Source organism: Sturnus vulgaris, chromosome Z (genome assembly GCF_052056855.1).
Source record: "Sturnus vulgaris isolate bStuVul1 chromosome Z, bStuVul1.hap1, whole genome shotgun sequence".
NCBI classification, from domain to species: domain Eukaryota; kingdom Metazoa; phylum Chordata; class Aves; order Passeriformes; family Sturnidae; genus Sturnus; species Sturnus vulgaris.
The window spans coordinates 78,233,551-78,260,096 of NC_142283.1; the positions used below are offsets into that span (position 1 = coordinate 78,233,551).

The following is a 26,546-nucleotide window of genomic DNA, read 5'->3' on the forward strand; positions in this document are numbered from 1 at the left end:
TTTTTGTTTTCTTCCCTCTAGTTTCTCATAGGTTCCAGGGTTATATAAAAAGCTTTTGCACCATATGTACTTTAGTTTTATAATCCACAGGGATCATTTCCTTTTACATTCAGTGTTTTTTTGTTTTTTTTTGTTTTTTTCTTTTCTTTTTATTTTCTGAAACAATGCTGATGAAATGGGGAAGATATGTGTCCTTTTATTCTTTTTTTTTCCTCCTTTTCAGAAATTCATGATGGGTTTTAGATGCCACTTAAGATTTGAATGGTATTGTGTTGAGTACAAACACGGAGTAGAGAGCTCTTCCTTTCATCTCAGTTCTGTGCATGTGTATCACTTTAATAAAGGTAACATAAAAAAAAGTTTCACAACTGCAAGTCTCTGTCTTTAGAATCTTGGAGCTGCCAAGGCTGTGTATATGTAGAAGCATGTGCAAACATATTTATAGGTATGAAAATGTCATCTCTTGTTTGCTTTGGTCAGTGAAATAGCAAATAAACATTTTTTTACATCACATATGAACCTTCTTTATTTAATACAGGACTCCACTTAATGGAACAAAGTGCTCATCACTGAAAATACTTGAGGAGGAGGTGGAGCTCTGAGTGCTGACACATCTCGAGACAGACACACGTTTGCTGCCTGCGTTGTGCAAGCACCATCTAGTGTACGGCTCAGACCCATCAGCTCTGGATGACGAACGTGCACCCCTGTAGGTACTGCAAACACAAGAATATAAAACAACTCACTGCTGATTCATGGCACTTCTGACAAGTGTCTAGAGAGAAAATCGTGTGAATCCTGTGTGTTTCTTAATCAATTAAGTGATGGCCTTTCAGTCCTACAAAACAGTAGTGACTCATCATTTCTGCAGCTATAAGATCTTCACATTTCCCTCTGTTCAAATGAGGCATTGTATATACTTCCCTTCACACAGTTTGCAACAGACTCCAGTACAAACTCAGGCTAGGAACTCAATGCCCAGGTAATATTCCCTTCCTTTTTCCAGCAAACAATGATCTCAAACGCTTTCAGCTCAGGGACAGAACATAAAAGGAGCTGGTGGAGATTTTCCCTTCACTGAATTGAAATGGATTGATCATCTGGAAAATATCACAGTATGTGATCTGGCTGACTGTATCACAACAAGACCTTCTGTGGTCTAAAAACCAGATTACTGGTGCACATGCATGCGCAGAGAATCCTCCTACTACTCCAAGAAGAAGGAGTGTAGTTGCTAAGTGACAGAGATTGTTCACCTCCCAAAGCAGATAGTCCCACAATATAGGGCTGGAAAAGGTGCCCCCCCCACCTGCAAATGAATTGCCATTGCTTTCCAGATCCACACGCCTATGTGTGAAGAAAACATAATCCTATCCATTTAAGAAAGAAAGAAAAAAAGAAAGAAAAAAAAAAAAGTAATTTTAAACAAGTGTCCAAGTGTCCCCACAGTGCCCCCTCCCCTCAAAGTCAGTCAACACTTAAAAATAAAACTCAGAGATTTATATGTATAGGTGAATCTGGATAAGCAACCTTTTTCTACCACTGTAGAATGTTTCCTTGGAGCTTAAAGACAGTTTCACATTTTCAAAAATAGCATGTAATTTTGAATTCTGCAGTTGCCAGGTGCCAAACTACAGACATTAATTAATACTATTCAACACCTATGAAAATCAAGCCCTCTAGCCATGCTTACAAAATAAAACCTCAGCAAGAACACTGATATCAGTCCCTGGTTTTGGAAAGTGGAGAGCATTCAACACTCTGAAAGTCAAACAGCTTCAAAGGGATCTACAAAGGATTTAGGTAGTCATACTCTGCTTAATTTCCACTTCAGTTAGCTACACAATTAATAGAAAGGAGCCAGCATCCCTTCTATCTCTTCTCTCAACCTTGACATTTCTTAAATGCTTAAAGACAACTTTTTGAGTACCACACACACACAATGCTGGACTTATCACCTGAAGACTCATTTTGCTCCCTATTTGGCTTTATGACATATTTCCCTGGGTTGTTACTGAATTAATCTTCATGCATTTTAATGTTCAGTGCTACAGTGAAAGACTTCAGCATGGCTTCCAGCTTCTGCTGCAGAATGGTGTACATTTCCTGGACTGTATTTACCAGTCCCATATGGCTACACTGGATACCACAGAGCTTTTGAAATGACACAAGAGGCATTGATTTTGGTAACTGAATCACCCTCCGTGCATCCACTGAATTTCAGGCCTACAAATCTAGACATGAACTTTTCCCATTTTGGGACTTGGTTTCATTACTTCTGAACATGTGTTTAGGGTAACCTAAAAGCCCTACACTTTCACACAGAACTAGTGAATACAAGGATGAGCAGGACACCTGTACAGACCTGGAGCAGCAACAGAGGGTGGGGTAGAGATGTCTGCTACAATGGTTGCTCTAGGTAACCTGCCTCAAATCTTATTATACTGTCATTTAAGCAGCTGAGGAAATCGCCTAGCTCAGCTACAGATGTGTAGAAGTGTACATTAATGCTTTCAACATGAAATTCAGGATCGCTGGAGCAGGTTACCCAGAGAAGTTGTGGATATCCCAAACCTGGAAGTTTTCAATGCCAAGTTGGACTAACTTTGATATGGCAGTTTTAGGTCTGACCTCCATTCCTAAAGCTGTGTAAGGAGTCTACAGTTGCTGTTGTACTTTCTCATCAGAAAAAAACCAAACCAAGTATTTTTTTTTTCTCCATAATGGCACTGTGTATACAAGCATCTTGATCAGATTGCAAGATGGAACGACAGTTCATTTAGCAGTGATTTTTATATTGAGGAAGCAACATTTGTTGCTTGATTTGTGACAAGGTTCTTCAATTTCCATGACTTCAGAATTGGGAGAGCTTATACAATGTTTTGCTGAGGATACAATAATAATTGTTTTCTTTCTTTTCTCCTTTTAAGATATCTCTGCACTTCTACATGGCGAGTGAAGAAAAGGAAAAAGAAAAGCACTCACTGATGCCTTTTTTTTTTTTTTTTTCAGTTTGATTTCAATCTGTATGTACTGGAACTCACAGTCTTTCTGAAGTGCCTGAAAATCAGGTCTCTGGAGGTTACTGTCACATTTGTGTTATAAGGTGTCATGAAGCAGACCTTGGTTTTGGAGGCAGCAGCTACTAATAATTTCTATGACTTTTTACTTTATTTTTAAGATAATTTTTTCCAGGCAATATATCACGTCAATTGACAGTTTTGCTTTGTTTAACAGCTAGATTCAGCTGGCTTTAGAATGTTAAGGTTCATATGTGAGCTGGTAAAATTACTGTGCCTGTGTCTATTTTATAGGCTCTGCAGTCTAGGTGAGTCAGAGCAACTCTCACACTTTCAGCCAGGTCTATAAATACCTCAGGAGATAGAATATCCTTTCATGTTAGTAACCTCTGCCTGTAGAGGAAAAGAAAATTTCATTTCCTCTTCAAGTAAGGGTTTTGATAACAACAATGCTGAAATTAGGAGGCAGAACTAGAATCTTATTTTTGTCATGGATCTCTTTTGCCTCTTATCAGTTGAAGTATAACTCAAATAAAGAAGAAAAGGTTTCATTAGAGAAGGACAGGCTGAAATTTTGGAGAAATATTATGGTATTATAAAGCTCAAATTAATTTTAAGTTCTTACATAATTAATTCAGATTTCTTTAGAAATTTAATCCTTAATTAACAAACAGGTCTTTTATGTTTTTATTTAATTAATAAACATAAGGACTGAAAACTATGCAAACCCAGGGGTTTAAGGCTTAAATCTCAGCTAACTCCAGTTTTATGAATTTTAGTATAAAATTCAAACCTTCAAGTCCCTGATGGACTTATATTTTAGACTGTGAACCTCTTGAGAAACTTAGAACAGTGAGAATGACTTCCTGTAAGATGTTTTCTCTTCTGGCCAAGCTCAAGAATGGTTGCTTTGGTTTGTAAAGAAGTGAGGTAATTAATTCCTTTTTTAACACCTGTTTTGTATCCATTCCTCAGACATGACTGATGGAGCAGGTGCCAGACAAAAAAAAAAAAAGACTTATTTCCTTCTAGGACATCAGATATGAGAGTATTCCACCAGGAAATTCATAACCAGTTCAAATCTTTCCTGTGTTCTTATTTCTTGTGGAAATATCCCTGACAACATTCTTTAAAATTAGAAATGTACCTATGATACTTTTCCAATGTAATAATATACTGGATCAGATAATAAATATGCAGCATGAACATAGGGCTTAGGTCAATCCTCTAACGATGGAGATGCATTTTCTCATCTTCTTTCCAAGCAGTTCTCTATCATAGTACCAATGGCAGCTGAATATTACATGTGAAAATGCTTCTCTCCAGCTGGAGGTTCAATGTTTAAAGGCTCAACTATTGGAGAAATTCTCTGAAACTCAAGCTAAAGGCTCTGCACTGTAGAAGGGATTTAGCAAGGGCAGCTAATGCAATATATACCACTTTCATTCTTAAGACTGCTCTTTGTCTTGACTTTAGGGATTACATTGTACAATTCAGCAAAGGTATTACTGTTAACATTTACAGAATTTAATTGTGGAAATGTTGCAACACTTACTATTCTGCACAGATGAAACACTCATAAAACAGAGGAAACTGGAATCACAGTAAAAGCAAAAGAGAAGAAGGGAAGGAGAAAGAGGGTTTTTAAAAATAGAAATCCTGTAAAAACCCATATCTACAAGTAAATATTTGATCCCAAATATTCTCCACTTTGTGTGTGTCTTCATGAGATGTGAAAACTCTGACCGAAGTTCCTAAGGTTAACATACCTCAATTTAAGTATACAGATAATATTACAATGTGTGGAGCTTAGTTTTTGAAGATCAAGTACTCTCAAAATTCATTGAAAGTCCAATACCGTATTGTTACATATTGCTCTCCATTCCAAGTAATGTTTTCCCTACACAATGTGTGCTCTTTGGGGAAGAGAAACACATCAAACAAAAATATTGAAAAAACAGTGTCAGTAAAATCTAAATTTTTTAAGGTGGGGTGGGGCTTCTGGAGCCACTACAGAAATAAATGGAAATTGTAGATGAAAACAAAAGGCACCATCCAGATAAAAGCATTTATGAAAAGTACTTTCATTTAACTAAATATATCATTAGGATTTCTGAGCCAAATTGTTTCTACATGAGTGCTACAAAGATTGAAGTATATGAGCTTAAGTGATCCTCTCAGAGCTCTTTGTTTTTAATCCATATGAATCTGCCAAATGGTGATGGGTTCAATTCTTCATTGATGGAAGAAATTGGGTACAGTCCTCCCTTATATCTCTGTTTCTTCTCACTATACATCCTGTACACTGATGGGTCCAAATCATTCACATATTAACCAGCAGCAGATAGAAATGAAGATTTACTCTTCAGTGAGTCTGTAGAATTCTCTAAAATATGATTATGATAAAATCTGAAGCCTGAATTAGGACAAATTTCACTGCAAACTAATTCAAAAGCAGAACATAAGGAGGGAGTGAGAAGGAAAGAAGGGAGGAAAAGAGGTTGTTCAGCTTTGTAGGACAACAAGGATGAAAAAATTAATAATGTAGTGATGCAAGCAGCTGACAGTCCAAGAGAGGAATCTACAATTACAATTCTGCTCCACTGAATTTCTGCTTAATATGGTATGCATCACATCTTGAGAGCTGCTTTTGTTAGGGATTCTTGAGAACATGAAGAGTGCTTGATACAGCTTTCACGTCATGCAGATAAATTTAAAGGAGCCAACTCCTGCAATATTACAAAAAAAAAAAAAAAGACAAATAAAAAAAAAGGACAAATAGGAAAGTAGCACTCCACACATTTTATGTTGAAATCTAGACAGTGTTTGAATTGCTGAAAATGATAATCAAAGTTATTTTACATATTGTCTTACAAAATTTTGGGTCAAGAAGGTAATTTTCTCAGATGCAAAGACATATTGTCAGAAAAAAGGAACAATATATTTCATTTAATTCAATAAGAAGTAACAGAAAACAAGTATGCATATTTTTTTTTGTTTTCCATTTTAATAGGCAGCAATAGAAAATATCTTCCACTGTTATGCTTTCAAATGATGCCCAGTGCTCCAGTGGACCATCTACTTTACGTTTCTGGCAGTTATTAGCATCTTGAATAGAGAGATTTAAACTCTCTTAAATATTGCAGTATTAAAGGTAACAGTTCAAATAATATATTTGAATTTTCTCATTGGATTGTAAGAATTGGAATGATTCATAGGCTTACTCAGGTTCCCTGAATTCTTTCCAATGGGATTCTTACAAGGAAATACTATATTAAAGGAATTTAGTGGGGAAAAGTAATACTCATCTTGGAATTTAACTAGTAGGTACACAAAAGTCTCTTAGCAAATCTTGCTCATTACTGTACTTAATATCTACATTTTTTTTGAAATCTGGATTATCTGTGTAGTGGATTTGCTTGTCTTGTGCAGGTTTATACCCTTCAAAATACTCTGTGAGAATGCATCAACACACAGGAACTTCAGCTCATTCTAATGGGTGTTGCAAGAAGCCCACAAACTGACACTTTAAGAAAAGACCAATATTTCAGTGAAATGACGTAGCTGAGAAAGCACAAGCAGACATTTTGATTACAGGGACAAAATATGATGATACACAATACAATGATCAAAAGCTGTAATTAAGTATATGACACATATTGAGGATTACACATTGGTACAGATCAACCTTGGCCCTCTAGCCTCATCTTACTTGCTTGGCTCTTTAATGGAAAGCTTCATATTCCAATTACAGAAGTGGAAGCATGTTCTCTGCCTAACTGGCCATACCTACATGAATTCAGCATTCAGCTTGTCAGTGTATCCCTAAGGAAATTCAACAGAAACTGGGTTGTCTCTATATTTCTGGAAAACAACATGGCAAAGAAAATGTACTTCCAGTTGCTCATAATGGAAGTCTTTTCTTCAGCAATCTCCTCTTTCCAATCGCAATCAAGTTAAATAAATGAAAAATGACAGAACAATTGTCTAATGTAAAATTTAGTAAGAGAGATGGATGTGCAGCATGTAGTGTTTGAGCATCCACAGGAATCTTGAAGCAAAAAGTATTTCTAGAATAATTTAAATGCATGCATGTGACCATGGATTGTTGCTCCTAGATGATATAAATACTAAAAGGAGAGAATTGACTTTATGGAGGTCACGGGAGTGAAAATCATGACTTAGAGCATGAGGAAGACAGAGCAGTGAAGCTGTGCTTGGAATTTGGCTGTAGGATAAGAACAGAAAGGATATAGTTATGAGTTTTACACCAGCAGATAGTCACAACCTCCAGCTGGTATCATTGCAGCTGACTGTAATACTACTGGCACCCTTTCCATCCTGCCACCAAACTGTGGAATGGTTTTCTTTGAGGACTAGTTGAGTATTTTATTTTGAGAAAATACTGGAAATTAAAAACCAAAGCACATGATCAGAATACGCTAATTCTTAATATCATACAAAGGATCCTTATTTCACCAAGGTAGCAAATAGTTAAAAGTAAACATGTTTTTTCAGAACTGTCTTCCTACACTTTTGCTTCCAAATTTCACCCAAAAGTCACTGCAAGAACCCAAATGTTTTCTTAAACACTTGCAAGAAAAATTCAGGTCATGAGTCTGCCCTAATTCAATGTCCCAGCCAGTCCCAGAGGGCTCACGTTTTCAGAGTTCTTAGTAATATATTGTAGTTTATGTGTTTTAAAAGCACAAGCTGTAGTTACTTCAACATGGTTACAAGAGCTCAGCTCCACTGCATTTTGTGTTTGAAATCATACTTAGATGATTGAAGTGATGTGTCCATCATCGTATAAGAAAGCTATGGCAAATTCAGTGAGGAAATTCTCTGGGGCAGCAATCAAATTTCTTAATACTAAAAATGTCCAACATTTTAGTCTGATTTCCTGAGGGGGTGAACCTGATGTAATGGCAACACTTCTGCCTCCATGACTGATTCTTTCTGTCTGTCCTCTTTCTCACAATAACTCTGGATCCCTCCGGCTAATATCAGCCAAACTGGACAGACGAGTAGGAATCTTAAATATATTAAAGTACTCACAACTGAGATGTACAAAAATATTGCCTAAGGATTACATGTGCCTGCTGAGCAATGTCACATTCTGCCTGACCAGCTCAGAGGTTCAGAGGCAGATGGCCAATCACCCATTCACTGCATTACCTGTAGTGCCTCTGGCCCAAGAGACAGGCCAAATAGAAACAGGAACGTGGAAAATTCTAGGGAAGGGTTTGGGAAGCAAGGGGATGGTCTTTGGCAAGTAGGACACATAGGGAAGAAATGGCAAAGGTTTTGTGAAGGACGAGGCAGAACTTCTCCCTTGCATTTTGAAGGAGAAATTTTTATTAGCTTGTTATATCTTCTAATTCTTAAGAATGGAGCTCTAGAATGAGTGGCAAGAAAGAGGCAATAGGACAGGCAGAAGATCTCAATGAGGAAAAAACTGAAGAGAAACTTACCCATCTTCAGAAATCACAAAATTCACCTATCTACTGTCACTAAAGATGTCCTAAGCACATGAAGAGGAAGGGAACTGATTTTGTGCTTCATTGCACATAAAGAAAAGGATTTCTACCCAAGTGGATTTTTGACCATTATAGTATGTCCAATATACTTGAAATCTGTTCATCAAAGCTTTCATGGTATCTGTTCCTCCTGTATTTCTGCAGCTCTACAAATGTGTGAGTTCACTTTACAACCTTCAATAATTCTGTTTGCAACCTCATTAGCCATCAGTCCATCCATTCATTTCAAACAGGACTTCATTAAATTATTAGATATCAGATTTTTCCTTCCCAGTCTACAACTTTGTTTGCTATTCACCTTTCAACTTTTGAGGTGGAATCCTAAGAACAGCACCCTGCATTATTCCATGAGACTGATCCCTAGGATACATCAATTTTTAGGAACAGATAGGGAACCCATGTACACAATTCCATCATTAACTAATTCCCAGGGAGGGACTGAATTAAAGTGACTCAGCTGGTCTGCTAAGGCCACATCCCTGCCAAATGCACAGCCTGTATTAAAACACACAGCTGTGAAAAGAATATTATTGCATTATTATGGTTTTAACTGTGAGTTTTCTGGGAACAAAACAGAAGATTGTTTCTCTATCTTGTTTATAACAGGAGCTATTTGAGTTGTTTTGGCTAAAAAATTTCAGCTATATTTTTTGTGGTCTAGTTATGTGCGCAGTCCATACACAAAGCACCACATGCACATAAAGTTTTTAGTCCACTGAATTATGGGCTTGTAAAGTTACAAGCCACTGTAAACAAGGTCTTAAACCAAATAATGACAATTTAACTTTTTAATGGGTTACTAAGTTGTACTGCTAATTAGAAAATGTGGCAATTAATTTCTTCTGGCAATTTTTTTTTTGTATGTGTAGTAGAGCTATTTCAAACCAATACAAAAATTCAACCTAACAACAAACAACTGCTAATTGAAGATTTCTAGTTTTATTAAATGTGTGATGACACATGCTACACTTTGGGCACTTTCCAAGTACTTCATGAACATAAACCCCTGTGGGACTCTATGAGCAGCACATAAAGATGTGTCAATGAGTCAGCTTGCTTCGACATAAATGTCATTTTCAGCATCCTAGAAATTTGAGACGTGCATGACACAGCACTTAGGAGAGACCTAGGCCTTTTTAGAGTGAAGCTGGAGGCATAGATACATAAACTTCTGGTACATCTAATATGACAAATGACAATTTGACAATTATGTTTAAGTGCCCATATTGTGTCAAGCACTAAAGTCAAATTATTTCGTATCCTGAGCAACCACAGCTCCTTCCAGAAATGCAGTTTTAGGAGCTGAACTGATTTTTCAAAAGGTGACATTTTCTGTTCTGATAAAAATACCTGTGGAAGAGAGCCTAAGTGATTGGAAGTGAGAGTTGAGTAAGAGAACTTTAAATTATGTAATTTTATAATTTTTTTTTGCCAATGTCTCAGATGGAAAGTCACCTTCTGATTTCCACAGTGTACAGTGGTACACTGATATAGAGAAGCCTCTATAAAATGTCATGACACACACTATACTTCAGGCACATTATTTTTCCAAATACTTCCCTAGAGCTAACACTTCTGTAACTCTATTAGCAACAGATAAACTAGTTTTAAGAGCTGTTCTGCAAAGAGAATGGGGCCTTTCAAAATCTAATGAAACTGATTGTCTTTCAGTAACCTCTTTCCAACAAGACTCTCTTCTCAATTTGTGCCTTCTCAGAACTATTCAGTAGCAGCTTATCAAAGCAAACAATGAAAGTTAATATAAATTTGAAAAAGACTCACTTCTAGATGTAGAATACAAAATACCACCTAGCTTAGACTTGCAAATGAAATAAACTCTAACCAAGGGATATTTGAGTGGTTTGAAATCTTCTCCTGCTGACCAGTAGCCACAGAAAGAAGTTCATGGGATTCTGGAAACAGAGGACAGCAGTCCCAAAAGTCTAAGCAGATAAAAAATATCTGAATAGGGGCATTAAAGGAACTGCATTTTGAAAACATGGTATTTATGGTCATACTACAGTGACCTCAGTGTCTGGAGTGGAAAGAATGAATCACCAGAGATGGCTCATCATCATCATCATCATCATCATCATACCTCTGTTTGAGAGTGTGCCAAACCTTTGTGCAGGACGGTTGCATGACTAATAGCAATCATCATAAGAAAGTATGTTATCACCTTGTACAGCCTGCCAAAGGATAAACACAGCTTCAAAGAGCACTATTTTTTTTCCCTCCAGACTTACTAAAGACTGTGTTCTATTTAAAGCAAGTGAGAATGACCTTGGGGACAGAATTTTGGAAAAGATCGTGCTTGCCACAGACTGATTAACAAGTGCAAGCTTCACTTGCATTCAGACTTGGATTTTCAAGTGGCTCTCACACAAACTTGGGGGTACCCCCTTGTTTTCATTTGATGTTTTCCAAATAAATGGAAATTATTTTGTGTTTTCTGCAGGTCAGCTGGCACATGCCATTTTTTGCTCCATGTGCAACATAATATATTGTATGTAAATGAATATAAGCTACTTTCTGTTAGTCATTGAAATGAAAATGTTCCTCCTATTTACTAAGAATCTTATTTGTTCTGGATATCCGTTGATATTTATGGAATCAATATGTAATTTGGTATCAATGTATTTAATCATAATCAGCCTGAGTGCAGTGTTTAGCTGAACATATAAAATGTACTATAATGACTTTAAAATGTTTAATTTAAGAATCTCTGCCTCTGTGCATATGAATCAGAGACCTGTGTTTAATTATTGATAGCAATTAGAGCACAGAAGCAGACAAACAGCATCTGGTGACAGGAATAATTTCACAGCCTAGCCCGTATCCAGAGTCTCGTTTGGAACCAAAGTAAATGCATCACAGATTGATTCCTTGCAATCTATGAATTCATACTGTGGTTTCTAAACAACCCTTTGGAACCTGTCTCTCATTTTAGAAGTCCTGATAGGTTTATACATCTATGTGTGGAACAGATGTGGCACAGGGGTATGGTTGGTCAGGTTTCTTAATGTAATCAGAGTCAGAAAATTATATCTAACTACTACTCTGTTTTCACTCATGCTGTCTTGTGAATGCTAAAACTTTAATTATGTATAGAAATTTGAGTCTCAAATTTAGAGAATTAAGCACAAAACCATTCTGGTAAATGTTAAATGTGAATTTCCAAGAGCAAATTGCCAAATACTGCAAACTAATTTGCAAACTATTTTAAGAGAAAAGATTTTGATTCTGTATGTACTGAAACCTAGGGACACCTCTTAAATAAAGAACTTGCATCATAGCTATGTAGCCTATGATTCACAGGGTTACATTGCCTGTCAGCCATGAATAACCTGAAAAAACACCACACTTTTAAAAAATGTCATGAAATCAGAAAATTTCATATAATTAAATACAGATATAATTTGTCTACGTTGGCTAGAATCTAATAAATTAAAGAAGTTGCCATCAAATTTTTATGGAGAATTGTCAATCCTCAAATATTCTCAGGGAAGCACAAATCCCTTGAGAGTGAACAAATGCTGTCTGTTCTTTCCATCTTTTGAACAGCTCTAAGAAAGATACCTCGAGTATTCATAGACAACAGGCCAAGAAACCTCACTAGAACCAAGAAAATAAATCACATGTTTTTCCATTAGTGCTAAGAAGCTGCTTTTAGTCAGTCTAAGATTAAGTCAATTTTCCCCATAGCAGCCTTCCCAGTGCTGTGCTGTGCATTGGTAACTGGAAAGGTGTTGATGACAAATCATTGCTTTGGCTCTGAGCAAAGCTGGCACAGCCCATGACATCTCTCCAACATCCCTCCTCTGCCACTAGGCTGGAGCTGGGCAAGGTCCTGGGAGAAGACACAGCCAGGAATGCTGACCCAACAGACCCTTTGGTGTCAGCTCAACAATTAAAGTTTCTTCTCTTAAAAGAGAGTAAGAATACATCCCTTATTACAGCATTTGTCTTCTGGAGCAGCTGCCATGCACCCTGAATCCTGGGAAGTGGCTGGACATTCCCTGCTGACAGGAAGCAGAGAATAAATCTTTTGTCTTCCTTTGCTTTCACATGTAGCTCGTGTTTTATTGAACTGCCTTTATCTTGAGTCATATATTTTTTTCCAACGTATTTTCTCCTCTCTGTCCAGATGAGAAAAGGAGTGATGGAGTGGCTGTTTGGGCACCTGATGTCCATCCAGGGTCAACCCACCAGAGAAATAACCTGATGAAAATCTTCTCTGTCTTTCAAGGAGAATCTAGCTTCTCATCATAATGAGTCTGCATTATACAGAAACTCTCATCGTGTAAGAATTTTCATCACACAGGAGTTATCTTGAGAGTCTAGGCAAGGCTTTGAAGTGATTGTTAAAATTCATCAAAACCCAGGATTAGGGCTTATACCAGAGTGTTTCTCTCCCTCATACACTCTGAGACATACTGTCACCTGTGCTGATTTTACTAATAATTTTGCTTAATCTCCCTGAACATTGGTTCAGAGGTCAGGCTTTGAGAAGCTGTTATTCTATATTACACTTCTTTCTAGGCAAGCAGGCAGAAAGGAAAAACAGACACTTATTATTTTCAGCAAGACTGCACAGCAATCAAAAAGAGTACAGAATTATTTTTTCCAGTAAACAAGATGGAAAGAGGTAAAGAATCATGACTCATGGACTGGCATTGCCTTCCAGTCAAAACTAAGAAAAAATATTCGTCTGATTCAAAAAAAAATATAAATATTAGTGTGACATCAAAAAGGTGATGAGAAGGCTGGTTCAGGTCTCTTATTAAGAAAGGCTGAGAGGGTTGGGGTTGTTGAACTGGAAGAAGAGGATGCTCCAGGGAAAACTTCTGGTGCTCTTCCAGTACCTAAACAGGCTACAAAAAAGATGGGGAGGGACTTTTTGCAAGGATATGTAGGGGTAGAAAAAGAAGTAATGACTTTAAACTGACAAAGACTGTATGGGGATTAAATACTCAACAGAATACTCAAAGAAGAAATTCTTTCCTGTGAGCGTGGTGAGGGCCTGGCACAGTTGCCCACAGCAGCTGTGGCTGCCCCATTCCTGAAAATATCCCAGGTTGGATGGGGCTTGGAGCAACCTGGGATAGTGGAAGGTGTCCCTGCCCATGGCAGGAGGAGGAACTGGATGATCCATATGGTCCCTTTTAACCCCCAAAATTTTATCATTCTATAAAATATATATTGTTCCTGTTGAAATAAGATTGTTCTACTTTACCAGAAGAAATATAAATGAAAATACTCTCATTCTGAAAACACTGTTTTTCACTCTTATGAGGAGGGGAATGGAGAGAAAAGATGAAGCTATATTTATAACATCATTAGCAAAAAGATATCACACAGTCTAAAAGACTCATTTATGCAGTGGCAACCACATCAACCGTGGAGTTCTTCTCCCTATAGAAGGGAGCCTATTCTCAGTGTCACTCTGTATTGAGTCACCACCACAAAACTGAGGTGTCCTGAGCCTCTGTATAGGGTTTAAACTAAAGCAAAATTTGACAAATATTTTAATGACTCACAGGATGAAGACAGAAAGGTAAAGAACATTCTTCAGCCAAGACAAAGGAGATACAACTTTGTTGATTTGGGCTGCAAGCAGTGCTGTGTCAGATAAAGATGTGTCCCATAAATGGATAAATGAGTATCTTTAGAAAGAAATTAAAGAAGTGGTAGACAGATGATTTAAGAAAACATCCTGTTTTTCAATATTTGTAGCAAAAACCTGCATGCCCCAAACTTATAACCACCAAACAATGCTTCCCTAAAATGTAAGGCAATTCCTTCACTGAGCAATCCTGTGCTTTACACTGCTTTCTCTCTCTGTGATGGCTGAAGGGGGCAAAGAATGGTTATTTCACATTACCATAGCTTAAGGATAGATGTAGTGCAAAATATGTTGATTTTTCTGTGTTGAGAGGAGAAAAAGAAAAAAGTTACAGTGATCACATATGAATGCTTGAGAAATATATCCTGGGAAATCAACATGTAGGACAAGTTATTTCCAGTATTTTGCACATTTTAGAGATTATACCATTTTTAAGGAAATGCATCAAAGATGCAGAAACACCTTAATAAAAAAATAAAAAAAAAGCACCAAAAAACAAGCAAAACCTAACAGAACCCTCTTCATTAACATATTAGCAGAATTTCAAGTTCTTTCTTGCAGTATATCATTCTCATATTGTGCTATTTCCTGGAGTGGCATGAATGTGCTATTGGGTCTCATATTTTTTATGTGCATTCCATGAAAAAGTCAACTTATTTTTTAAGAAATTAAATAAAAAATTATTCCATACTCATGCTGCTTCCACATACAAAGATTTTCTTTTAATTCTTTTTTTTTTCTAAAATTTATATTTTCTGAGTGCTGCTAAGTGCCATGATTTGGAAAACCCACCTTTCAGAAATAGCCCACAAAAATGACTTATGTACCTACTACAAGAGACTTTTTTGAATTGTTACTTTTGGTTAAATTTTCACTGTAGCAAATTTACACTGCTCTAAGTAATCACAACCTTCTCCTTCTGCTATTAGATAACAAGCAAATAATGTATCTATTAAAAAAATCCCAGCCAACCAGCATCCATGTCTTCAGGCCTGGTTTTTAACTTTGAGCTGTGACACAGAAGATAGGCAGAAGCTAGTCAGCTTGTTCACCAAAACATTTTTGCTTTGCTTTTCGAGTTCATGAAGAAGATACTTCCTCTACCTGCCTGCTCAACAGCTGTATTTCTTGGGATCTTCAACTCCACTTGAAAGCCACCCTTGCCCAAGATCTGGGTCTCCACTGACAGGAGATATAAAGACCAGTGAAGCACCTTTGGACTTTGGGATCTTCCCTGTGAAGTTCTAGATAATCTCCCCACTTAGCTGTACTTCCTCCTTACATTGCTGGAGATCCTAAAAGATGAAAGGGAAGTTCTGCTGGGAAGCTTCCCTCACATTCTATGATCTATAACAGGTGATTATCTCTCTCTAAACAGATAATTATCTCTTTTCCAAGACTAACTTGTCCAACCTATTCCACTTTCTCCCACTTGGCACCTTTTGCATGTTCTCTTCCTTCACATCCATTTCTGGTCAGTGTAATTCCTGTAAACAACAAATGCAGTAGTGTAACCTTGCTTCCTTCTCTTCCACCTTGTCAGATCAATCTTTTCCACAATTTTTCTGCACAATTTTTCACATTTTGCTTTTTTCTTACATTTCTAACTTCTTGCATTTTCCAGGGGTAAAATTCAGGATGGATTTTAGCATTGAACCAACAGTTGTTCTCTGATAATGTTTTTTTCTCTTTCCTTAAAGATGTGTGAAATGTGCAGAGTTGTCACATGTGCTCCCTGCCTGCAGTAAACGACAAACCACATGTCTTATTACACTTCCTGGAACACAGCAAAATTCACTAATTAGAACTTCATCCCACTCAAAGTAATAATAGAGTATATATCTTTTAATTTTGGGAGGACTTTGCTTCAAAAACCTCTACCCTAAAACCTTAACTTTTCTTGCATCACTAACAAAGCAATCAAGTTTTAAACAGTCCTGCCAGTCATCCAGACTGTAAAATACTTCCAAACTTCCTGGAAGACAGAAATTCTTCAGCTTAACTTTAGGAAGTCTATTATCCACTGTACTACGGTATAAAATTAATCACAAAACACTGCTTTTTTCACAGTGACATTGCCAGTATTGAAAAAGGGACTTTTAAAAAGAAGGATGAAAGCAAAGGGCTCTTCACATCCATCTGTAGTTTAGGAGGTTCACAGAAGTGTGAAGTGACCAATTCGTCTCCATGAAATGTTCCCAGCTGAATGAGAAAACAGCATGGAGATGAATCTAGTCTGAAGCAGCAACTTTTAAATGTGTGAACCATTTCAGTCACCAGAGCTGGTTCTCTTTTTGCTGCATCAGAAAAATCAGTGCTCTTTCCAAGGATGTGCACCTTGCATTTGCCCTCCTCACCCTGCCCCAGTCTGAATTTGAGATCCTTCATGGAGTGTGTTTTCTCCTCTGCCTCTGGGAGAGAACAGGAAGAATCAAACCCCTATCAGAGAAAAAGATTCCCCAAAGCCATTTGGAATTTGGTACTGTGGGGCAGTGTAGAAAATGGGGAAATTATACATAATCAGAAACAGAAGAATTCCCAAACTTGTGTTTATTGTGAGAGTTAAGATTGTGCATACAGTGACAGATTCATACTGATGCCTAACATTCCTAATTTAGACCTCACCATCAGTTTTTCTCTTTTTCCTTTCCCTATCCCTTCTCTTTACTCCAATCTGACACTAAATTATTTTTTTTCTCCCAAATACTTTATTCTCCTATACTCCTCCATGCCCAGTACACTTCCATAGCAATATGCTGAATTTCTGAAGAACAACCTTCAGTGGTCCTAATATATTCTCATCACAAACACATGCTATCTAGAATCACTCACAAATAAGTTATTCTTCTAATATTTATGCTGGAAGTGGACAATGCAATCATCACCCATGACCCTACAGGAATAATATTTGCTTCTTCATTCCAGAAATCTCAAATTTGAACAGGCTATTAGCCAGAAATTCTACTTTGAGGAAATTCATTCTGTACAATATATTGAATATCTGAGACAAACATATTAAAATGCCACCAGTTTTTCTTCTGAACAGTATTTTCAAGGTTTTCTCTAGAAATGAATAATTGTTTCTTCACTTTGGCTTGATAAAAAGTTGAGTATGGAAAAAGTCAGATCATTATTTTGCGCTTCAGGGTAATTAGAGAAAAAATTTACAATTTTCTAAAATAAAAAGAAATGTTATATTCAGAAAGGGAAAAGCTATCTCAGGAACTCCTTGTAACAGAAAATCTGAAGCAGAAGCCATCCTTTACCAATGTAAAGGAAAACAAATTTTTAGAAGTGTTTGGGCAGTTTTTTTATTCTAGAGATCAGAGAAGAGACAACAGCTTCACCCCAACAAGGTTAGGTCACTTCAGCATCAGCTCTTTTGTGGAGATATACAAGACTGGGAACAACAGAGAACTTAAGAAAGGAAGGCAAGTACATCCCTTTTCAGCCTCTGAATTTCCAATAAAATGTTGAACAGCTGAAAGGAGTCAAGAGGAAAGCAAGCAAAATTTCAGAAAACATTTGCTATTGAGATTGAACAGCTTGCAAATGCTTTGCTGGAGGAGTAACAGCAGAGTGAGTTGGTAGCAATTTTCAACTACATAGACTCCTGCAAAAATGAAAGAAATTATTTATTCACAGTGTCAGAGTTCATATAAGGCAATATTTTTTTGAAATCTTGGCAGAGATTAGCTTGGAGTGAGAGATACCTTCCTGACTAGAGACCTCTGGAAATAGATTGAACAGAAGGAAACAACACATATAATCTTGGTTGTGTAAAATTGATGGACCTGATAATAAATTAAGATTTGTTCCTTCTTTAAGTTCATACAGCAAAGATGGAAAGGCAAATATTACAATAAAGTGAAAGGCTTCATAAAAGCAGAAAGGAAATGTATTCTCAAAATGTGTCTGGTTTATACATTTCACAATTTAAAGCCACAAGCTAGGAGAAGGAATAGTCATTACTCAAAAAATGTGGTGAGAGAATAAATTTGGGAATTGCTGCTACACGCACTGCTGCTGATGTCCTGGAAAAAGCAAAAAAAAAGAGTGTTTTACAGGCAGGTACAAGAAATGTGAAGAAATGATACCTGCACTATGATCTTGGTAGATCTAGATGCTCTCCATGTGCTCCCTGTACAGAAGAAAGCCACCAGTTACTCAGAAATTTCCATGTGGTCCATGGGAACAACATTCCTTTCCCCTCCATGTGAGTTGTGTCACCAACCTCAGTTTTCTGAGAAGCAGCAATATTAGAATGGCAAAATGTAGGAGACATTGAGCTATCCCAAAATTCTTATTTTGTCTTTTTGCTCTTAGAGTGACATTTCTGTACCTCAGTGCACCCTATTACTGCTGAGGTTTTCCATTTGATACAGAAAGAACCAGAATATCTTCAACAGAGAGAAGGAAGAAGTATTTGTAGCCCTTTTTAGCATTCAAACAGAATAGAACATGCTTCATGAAGATTGACCTCTAGAGAGGAAGCTGAATGTAGGAGTGGACTTACCTTGAAAACAAAGCTAGTCAGAAGCAGCTACAATAAACAAATAATAAACTGCAGTGATTCTGGTCACCTTGTGATTAGATGGTGGATTCACCTTGTCTGTACTTGAGCCAGCCATAACTTTGGCATTAGTTTGGAAATACACAGCTAAAATAGTCTCAGTGTATTCATTGAGGAATTTATTGAATTTCAGGAGTAAAAGGACAACTGAAAAAGAATAAAACAATAACTAAACTAAGAACCATCATTATCCCAAAATGGAACTCAGAATACAGATATACTCAATCCATAATAAAAAAGTATTCTGGGATAGGTGGATCTGTCTCTCAGTATGGTAGAAAATTTATTGTGGATTTGAGAACCATTCTTCTTCTAATTATAGCATTTCTTCCTGTGCCCTTTTTAAAAACTTTTTGCTTGAAAACATTTGGTTGTGAGTTCTGACTGCAAGCTCCATATTGCATCTTATACATGCAGAGAACAGGGTCAAATCTTTATTAAATGAGTATTGAGCTGTACAGCTGACTAGTATGGAAATGTAGGAAGAACTCTCAGAACAAGTAAAAGGTCAGAGGACAAACTAATAACGAGATATAATGAAAAAGTTTCTGACAAAGAAGAATGAGATTGAGACAACTTATTTGAAAAGCAGTGTTTTTGTTGGTTACAGGTAGGTTTGGATTTGGATGTTGATGCTTTTTGATCCAGAAAGGCCCTAGATTATAAACAAGGCACTGGAGTTAATGGATCATTTCACTTGACTTTGGAATCTAAAATTAGTGTAAGCTTTCTGCCGAGTTTGCTAAGAAAGACTTCTGGAAAGTATATCATACTCTTGGCCAGAGACCCTTGGAAGGAGCTCTTTGCCCTCTCTAAGAGAATGATTTTATCTGTCTATTGTACCAGGAACTCTAATAATGACTAACTTACACTAAAAACCTCCTCTAACAGCCAAAATTGAATTAACCACACATAAATAACCTTATCATTACCAGGAAAAATTTTGACGTGCAACAAACAATCAAAATTTGAAGTCGTGATGGTCCCTGAGTTTTTATCTCCCCACAAAAAAAAACAAACCAAAGCCAAAACCAAAACCAAACCAAAACAAAACAAAAAACCAAACACCACCAAAAACAAACCCCAAAAAACCCTCGAAAAGCAAGCTATTTCATCATAACCTTACTTCTTTAAGTGACAATCACTGATTATAAAGGAATTTTTTGTAACTCAAACCCCTAGAAAAAAGATTTTTCTTTCTCCCTGGTAATTTCAAGGATACAGTTGATATAAACTCCCCAGTAACCATTGCAGTTGGTCCATCTGTGTTCAGCAGCTTAAGGGACTAATGGCTAACGGGTATTGGAAAACTGATTTTGTTTAGGTACTCTGGGGTTTCAACCAAATGTGAACTAAATAAGGTGATTTTTATATTCAGACACTTACAAGATAACTTAAATATTAACTCCTTTGTAGATGTACTTCTGTAGTCTAATCAGGTAATAAACATACATAATTTTTTGTTATAATATCGCATCTATTGAACAAAAAAATTATATTTATCTTATCTCCAGAAAAGACTTGGAACTTTGGATGATTACACAGACACTCACTGTCAAAAAGAAGCATTTTACTGGGTGTAATTTATGACATACCTTGGGTTTGAAAACTTTGATTCCTATACCACAGATATATAAAAAAAGTGAAATTTCTGAAGTAATCTACTCTGAAAGGAAGGAAACAAAACACAGTGCAGCTCCTAAATTATAGAAGACCCCCTCGCTGCTTGCACACTCTGGTGCAAGCATACCTTTAATATATGTACCTCTTAAAATATACAGACATTTAGGAAAACTCAGTCAGCCCAAATCACTGGGTGGTAAAATCAGTCAGCTTTGGAAGCAGGCTATGCAAGGGTAGTAGAAATAAATCCTATATAAAGGACACAGACTATCACCTTTTGCAATACTGGCATTACCATTTAAATGGTCTTTGACAAGGATCTTATTTTGTTCTATTTTACATTCATGCTTTGCAAACAAATGCTGTACATTCATTAAACAAACCTGCTATAACAAACGAAAAAGTGACTTCAGAAATGTTATCACACTCTGTGTTCTGAGTGTGATAAATAATTAAAAACCTGTTGGCACGCTGGTGTGTGTTTTTATGTTTTATGTATGTATAAGACTCCATATCTGCAGCAGGCTGGGAAACTGTCCTTTACAATAAATACCTATCACTTTTGGATTTGGAAACCAAGGGCTGGATCCTTTTTAACAGTTTAATCAGAATTGTTCTACTAAAACCAGTTCTACTAAACTCTTTTGATTTCAATAAGACAATGTTGATTTACATATCTAAAATAAGTGTTCACAACAATTGAATTCAAAATAAATTATGTCTGATTTTTAATTGAAATAAATATTTTTTCTTATAATTGAGCACTAAGAGAAAATAAAAAGTGCAATAAGATTCAAACCAGAAAATTTTATTGCCTTTTCCATTAGATAAAATTAAAATGGCATTTGTGTTAGCTTTTATGGTTCATATAAATAGTGTGAAAAGGAAATAAAAGACACAGAAAAAATCTTTGCAATCAAAAGCCAATTTCTCCCCAGTCCACAGTCAGAAAGAGAATGCAAATATACAAAGCCAAGACAACACCATAAGAAACTTATTGGAAAAATTAATGTGAAAATATGTGAGAATTTGTTTATTCTGAGTTACTTTAGTAATTATAAAATATTTTGAGCTGAGAAACATTACTCTTTCCATTTAGAAATAGTAGTGGAGAAACAATCTTTATTTTCTTCTTTTATGATCCAGGCAATTAGCTGAAATTGTCTTGAATTTACAAATTGCTTAAGTTAATCTGAAGGTACGGGTTAGAACGTGTTTCAACAGATAAATGAGATACAACTTTATTTAGAAATTAAATCTCATTTAAAGCTTATAGGAGCTTCAACTCCTGAGTTGTTTGTGCTCTTCTAAAACTTGTTTTCTGTCAAGCTAATAATGTGTTTTTATTTTTATTATGGACTGAAGGTAAGATTTCTTCAGCACTGTTAACCACTCACTCTCAGGGACTTTGTGGTGCACAGGCTTTTGCACTGGCCTTTCAGTTGAAGAAGAAATTACAAATGACAAATCATACAGAATGCAATTATTAGAAGAATTGTTAGAAGTTGAAGGGGAAACTGTTCACAGTGGAACAGACCAGGGAGCACCTGGGCTAGTCCGATTTATTGCTCACTTTGTTTTTTCTCTTATCCAATGCAGGAAACACACCGAGGGGCTGGAGCGTGTCCAGGGCAGGGAACGGAGCTGGGGAAGGGGCTAGAGCCCCAGGAGAGGCTGAGGGAGCTGGAAAGGGGCTCAGCCTGGAGAAAAGGAGGCTCAGGGGGGACCTTGTGGCTCTGCACAACTCCCTGACAGGAGGGGACAGCCGGGGGGGATTTGGGATCTTATCCCAGGGGACAGGGACAGGAGGAGAGGGAACGGCCTCAGGCTGGGCCAGGGAAAGTTTGGATTGGATATTAGGGAGAATTTCATCATGGAAAAGGCTGTAAAGCATTGGAACAGGCTGCCCAGGGAAGTGGTGTAGCCATCAACTCTGGAAGTGTTCAAAACACACTTGAATATGATATGTGGGGACAGGATTTAGTGATGAACATGGTGACAAGTTGAAGGTTGAACTTGATTATCTGAATTGTCTTTTCCAACCATAATAATTTTTTTATTTCATGATTCTGTGATTCAGTAAAGGGTTGTATGGCAAATCTTTTTTGTCTGTCTAAATGATTACATTTTGCTTTTAAATCATTTAATAACAGAGCTAAATTTCATTTCTGTCTAAAAATTATAAGATAAATTCTCTTGCACTTAAAAAGCATCATGCATAAAATCCATATGTATTATTCAAATGTGTGCACAGTTTACACAGCTATATGTAGCCTTATACAAGGTACTTCACTGCTTGCTTTTCCACTTAAATAATTAAGAAATGTAGGTCTGGCCTGGAGGTACTTTAAAGAGAACTAACAAAATTCACTTCTCTGTATCAAGGAAAAGAGATTACTGTGTTTTCAGGAGCTATATCTTAACATCACTGCCCATCCAGCTGCTCACTGTGTTATAGGGGGAAAAGATGAGGAGACTGTGTCCCTTTTCCAAGTTAAATACCGTTGGCCAGTCCAGCTGTGTCAAAATCACTCAGTTACCAGAGAGGTGATTCATTCTGACAATTCTCAAAGCCAAATCAGACTTTGTCCAACTACCCAGATTCATTGGCAAAATATCTCCTTATAAAGGCAGGGGGACTACTTACCATCACAGACACAACAGACTCTACTTGGGGAAAAGATATTGATATTTTTTTAGGTCCTAATAAAGCCCTTATTGCTTCATACTTTATTGCCAATTAAAAGAGATTTAGGTCAGGAGAAGCGTCAGCTTTTTTCTAACAGAGGTCAATCCTGCAACCCCTCACTTCCAAAACCTGAGCACAGGCACACCTCTTACAGCCACTTAAACGAAAATAGGCAAGAAGCACTGAGAGGGCACAGACTGTTATATTATTCAGTCACCAGAAGGTACCATTGCAGTTAATCTGACAGTCTGCTGAACTGGATGAATAGGCAGTTAGATCTGGAATAAATGTCTGTTTGCTGTGTAATTCTTTTTTAGATGAAATAAATATTACCAGAAAACTCTGTTTTGTCCAAGTCTCTCTTTGACAGAAACATTTATTACATGCAAAGCTGCTGCCTGCGGGTTAATATGCATGCAAAGCAAATAAAATAATTGCTTATTGTCAAATCATGGCAATATGAAAGAATATGAAAATGTAAAACTAAGCTAAGAAAAATGGATAAGTAACCAAAACTATGGAATTTGATGGAGTTCAGGTGCTTAGGAAAACAGGAAAACATGAACTCTCCACAACCCTAAAGGTATTTAAGAAATTTTTCAAATTATCTTTCAAGGATGCTCAAATTAAACAGGGAGAGAGAAAAGTACCCTCTCTATAAGATAAAGGGTATTTAAATGTGTAAATCTCAGGATTAATATTGTTAAGAGTGGGGAAAAAGGGGATAAGGGGCTCACCCATGTCTAATTAATATCACTTGAAAATGCTAAGCAACTTTAAAAACCATGGAGCCCATTGATATCAAGTAAGGTCAATGACCCTGGCTGGGACTTGACTGACAGATGAAATAACTGCTAATTTTTCCAGCAAAATCACATTAATGTCATTTTTTCCAAATTAATGGTTCTTTACTCATGGATCTACATGTGGAGATTCCCTGTGTTTATGCTTCAGGGACATAAGCTAAAAATTGCCACCATACCAGCATGGTTTTACTCTCTGCCTGTTTGTATTTTACAGACAGTGCTCAAGCGGTTTACAAAATAGAAAGGGACATGGATTTTTCCCAGAAGTTATCCTGGATTACTATTTTATTTTTGAGGATAGGGTAGCTGGATGGGAAGTTTAGCCACACAAATGGAATCAGCATCCCTTCATAAAGTTCTTTGCTCTTTTTTTTTCCACCAGTATTGACAAAGTTAATGAGCAAGGACACCAAAACAGGGACCAATACCAGCAGAAAGGATCACGGGGAAGAATCTTACCCATTTCTCAACTCATCCTTATCCTTAAACAGAACTGACAACTGGCAAAACAGAGAAACCTCATATATTTATATGTAAAATACTACAACTCCAGTAAGAGTTGAACAGTTAATCACTTATAGCACCCTGAAATCAGTGATAAGTTTAGTATGCTGATTGCAAACACTCTACAGCATAAGAATACCATGTGAGATTTGGTTTGTGATCTAATCCATATTATAGCAACTTTAGAATTTAAAAAAATAACAGGTAATTTTTCTCTTTTTGCCCTGTGCCAAAATGATTCCTGCCCTCAATATTTGTGATTGTAACATGACTAGTGATCTTAGGTAAATACAGTTTCCACCTACAACTGCAGTGGAAACTGAGAACAATATCTTATCAAAGACATCAAAATCAAAATGTTTATTTTACTTTTTGCAGAAAGGAGAAATGAGTACGGATAATATCCCAAATCTCAAGATTTTATCCTTCCCTTGAAAGAGTGTTTTAAAAAGTTGATAAACTACTTCTCCTTGCCCAGATCTGGTTAGCACTTCAAATCCTTTTACTGCATATGATTCATACTTCCAGGAGTTATCCTCATTATCACTGTTGACTATTAACTGTTACATGTATATTTCCTATCCTTTGGGGGAAGTGAAACTAAAAATAAGGATTTGGTTTGAAAACAAAGAGTATGCAGGCGAAGACTTTCAGAGGATATGATTTTCTTTTCGAGCCAGACAGGAGAAGTTTTGTGTGCTACCTGTCAGCTCTCAGTTCACGGCTGAAGCCAGGTCACTGCTGGCTCTTATAAGGCTGTGCCACTTTTTTGTGACATGCTACAACTCACCTCTGTCAGAGGATTCCTGTTTTGGGGACCTGTACTGTGAGCACACCAGGAAATCAGCACAACTGGAGTGCTAAAACAGAGAAATGGATGTATATAATTTCTGAGAGAAGAGTGGGAGACTGAACAGCAGAAAATGAGAGGGTGGACTGTGAAGCGAGACTCTGTGTCAGAGGGGAAGGAGCATCATAGTGTGGGGGGAGAAAAAATACAAGGAAGCAAGAAACAAGGTTGGGCCCTGAGAGTGGCATTTGGATATGCATGACAGATTGAGTGAAAACAGAATTTGGCAGGGCTTTCTGAACCACATTTTTTGTCTTTCCAGTGTGCTTGGATCAAGAGTGAACAGCACTGCTCCCTACAGTATCTCAGTTGCTGTATCTACTACCCTGCTGACCTCAGATCCTCTTGAAATAATAAGACTAAACTTTGCCCCTGTATATTCAGATAACTCAGCAGCTTAACTTGAATCTTCAAAAATAAGAGCTTCCAAAGTATCTGTCTAGGTAGAGAAGCTGAAACCATGTTGAAATAAATGAAATAAATGTTTCCACGCTTACCTCTCATTCCCACCTTAGGTTGCCTCACAAAAAGCCTTGTCTCAAAGATTTGACTCCCCTGCCTGTGGACCCACTCCATATATCAAATGTAGATGCTGAGCCTGATCTGCCATCCCACAAAGCTGGGATGCATCTAAGACAGGGTGACATAGGAAAAGAAAGACCAGAGTTGCTATTCCTTAAAATGCAAAGGATATTTTATGGTGAATATTGACTATCTCCCCTGGTTAAAACCTTCTCCTTGCCAGGAGAACTCTGCAGCAGACAGAGTTCCATTCTCTTGTATAGACTGCCAAGGCTCAGGGTGATGGAAAAGCAGGTGTGGGAGAAAGCAAATCTGAGAGGGGAAAATGGAGATAGCAGAAACATGGAGACATCAGACCTTGAAGCACAAGTGTGTGGTCAGAACTGTCTGGGAAAAACAAAGCCCTAGAGACCAGCTGTGCAGGCGAGGAAGAAGCAGAGGGATGTTGTGAGTGGTCCATGCAGAAAAATAGAGCAAATGGTATATGGGTGTGACAAAGCAGCTGTCAAACACAGCGGTGATCACAGCTTAGTCAATGGATTCTGACACGGCAGGGGATTCATGGTATGGGAAAGGGCACATGGTGAGGCAGGAAGCTCTTTTGCAGGAAGCAGGGGAGGAGTGTGGAGAAAAAGTCTCAAACTTACTTGAGGTACCGTGCCCCTGCATAGCCCCTGTGTCTGGGAATACACACATTCCCGGCGTCTGAAAATTCAGTCATAATCTCCAGTCTGCTGTAACAAAAGATGGTTATTAAGCACCTTCCTAGGGTAAATCAGGGTATGAAATTATG

At 37.2% G+C, this 26,546-nt stretch overlaps 1 long non-coding RNA gene across 2 annotated transcripts; it reads right to left on the minus strand.

The window, feature by feature from the left end:
* Positions 1 to 197: 197 nt before the first annotated feature.
* On the minus strand, positions 198 to 26,481 carry LOC148219954 (uncharacterized). Of its 2 annotated transcripts, none has more exons than XR_015799474.1 (3): positions 26,401 to 26,481; positions 25,172 to 25,241; positions 198 to 716 (listed from the first exon to the last, which is right to left on the minus strand). It is a non-coding gene; the product is annotated as an uncharacterized LOC148219954 (long non-coding RNA). The 2 variants fall into 2 exon arrangements; XR_015799473.1 differs by lacking the exon at positions 198 to 716 and adding an exon at positions 4,438 to 5,749.
* Positions 26,482 to 26,546: the final 65 nt, after the last annotated feature.